The sequence below is a fragment of the Ascidiella aspersa genome, chromosome 5, assembly GCF_963924565.1.
Source record: "Ascidiella aspersa chromosome 5, kaAscAspe10.2, whole genome shotgun sequence".
Lineage (NCBI taxonomy): Eukaryota > Metazoa > Chordata > Ascidiacea > Phlebobranchia > Ascidiidae > Ascidiella > Ascidiella aspersa.
In genome coordinates, this window is record NC_139451.1 from 14,391,807 (window position 1) to 14,393,870 (window position 2,064).

Below are 2,064 nucleotides of genomic sequence, written 5' to 3' on the forward strand. Positions count from 1 at the left end.
AACCCGCTGAACCCCGGTCGTGCTAGGGATAGGGAATTGCAATTATTTTCCCTTGAACGAGGAATTCCCAGTAAGCGCGAGTCATTAGCTCGCGTTGATTACGTCCCTGCCCTTTGTACACACCGCCCGTCGCTACTACCGATTGAATGGTTTAGTGAGGTCCTCCGATTGGACCTGGCGCGGCCGGCAACGGTCGAGCCGGCGTCCGAGAAGACGATCTAACTTGATCATTTAGAGGAAGTAAAAGTCGTAACAAGGTTTCCGTAGGTGAACCTGCGGAAGGATCATTAACGGTCTCGCAAACGCTTCGGCGAACGCGAAACTCGGACAAGCGAGAGAAAAAGTTTTTGCTACCCGGCGCCCGACCCGCGAGGAGCGGCGCGCCGGCCGGCGATTCGGTCACCCGGTAATGTTTGCGCGTCGAGTGCCGCGGTGCCGCGCGCTCCGGCTTCAAGCGTCGGCCTGGCCGACCGCTCGGCGCGGTATATTTTGTCACCCTTTAGTGCGAGGCACTGTGCGAGCGAAACAATCGTGGATGGCTCTTGGCGGTGGATCACTCGGCTCGTGAGTCGATGAAGGACGCAGCTAGCTGCGTGAATTAGTGTGAATTGCAGGACACATTGAGCATCGACGTTCTGAACGCAAATTGCGGCCTCGGGTCAATCCCGGGGCCGCGCCCGCCTCAGGGTCGCGTTGCAAACGTTCCGCGCGGGGATTTCTCCGCGCGGCTGCTGCGGCGTCGGACGCGCGAGCGCCCGTCCCGCTCAAGACAGCACGGCACGATGTGCGACGATCGCGACCAGAATCCCGCGCGGCGGCGGCGAGTCGACCTCGAAGAGGCCAACGGCTGGCGGCTCAAGGGCGGGAATCGAGGTGCGCGGCGGCGCGCGGCGCCGACGGCGAGCGCGGAACGGGAAGAATAGTCCCGGTCCTTACTTTCGGCCTGAGGTCGGACGAGGCTACCCGCTGAATTTAAGCATATTACTAAGCGGAGGAAAAGAAACTAACGAGGATTCCCTCAGTAACGGCGAGTGAAGCGGGATGTGCCCATCGCCGAATCCGCGCGCTTTTGGAGTGCGCGGAATTGTGGCGTACGGAATTCGTCACGGCGCGCTTCGCCGGTCGCCCGCGTCCTTCTGATCGAGGCCTTGTCCCAGAGCGGGTGTCAGGCCCATGGCGGCGACAGGCGGGCGCGCTACGGCGTCTTCCCAGAGTCGGGTTGTTTGGGAATGCAGCCCAAAGCGGGTGGTAAACTCCATCTAAGGCTAAATACGGTCACGAGACCGATAGCGAACAAGTACCGTGAGGGAAAGTTGAAAAGCACTTTGAAGAGAGAGTTAAAGAGTACGTGAAACCGTCGAGAGGCAAACGGGAGGGCCTGTCGGGTCGCCCGGTCGCTTTCAGCCGGCCCCCTGTCGGCGACGTTGTCGTGCGGACCCTCACGGGCCGCCGGCGGCGCCGCCCGATCGGGGACCAGCGCACTAGCGCCGGGCGAAGGCCGCGACCGTCTGGACGGCGGCGAGAAGGCCGCGCGCAAGGTAACCCGGCCTCGGTCGGGTACTATAGGCGCGCGTGTCCGTCGGCCCGCCGTTCGGGCGAGGAGAGATCGCCGCGTCTGCCCTTCGGGGCCGAGCGCCCGGTGCCGGCTGGGGCGTCGTGGGTCGGGGACTGTTCTCAGTGCCCAGCCTCTTCGTCTCGGTCGCGCTTCCGGTGTCGTTTCGCGAGGCGCACGGGGTCCGCGGCTGAAGTCAGCCACCTTCCCGACCCGTCTTGAAACACGGACCAAGGAGTCTAACGTGAGCGCGAGCCACGGGGCAGTACGAAACCCATGGGCGCAGTGAAAGTGAATGTCGGCGCGGTCCGGCGGAGGTGAGACGTCGTCGTTCGCGGCGGCCGCATCACCGGCCGATCTCGTCCGCTTTGCCGGAGAGGTCGAGCGAGAGCGTTCGCGTTGGGACCCGAAAGATGGTGAACTATGCCTGAAGAGGTTGAAGCCAGAGGAAACTCTGGTGGAGGACCGTAGCGATTCTGACGTGCAAATCGATCGTCAAATTTGGGTATAGG

General features: G+C 62.9%; 2 non-coding genes across 2 annotated transcripts in view; both read left to right on the forward strand.

Annotated features, from left to right (window-relative positions):
• LOC146144837 (small subunit ribosomal RNA) overlaps positions 1–290 on the forward strand; it is a 1,812-nt gene extending 1,522 nt beyond the window's left edge. Inside the window, exon 1 of the ribosomal RNA XR_014500859.1 lies at positions 1–290. This exon is cut by the window's left edge and continues 1,522 nt beyond it. This is a non-coding gene — a ribosomal RNA (small subunit ribosomal RNA).
• Positions 291–537: 247 nt separating this feature from the next.
• On the forward strand, positions 538–691 carry LOC146144838 (5.8S ribosomal RNA). Its single transcript, XR_014499101.1, has one exon. It is a non-coding gene; the product is annotated as a 5.8S ribosomal RNA (ribosomal RNA).
• Positions 692–2,064: the final 1,373 nt, after the last annotated feature.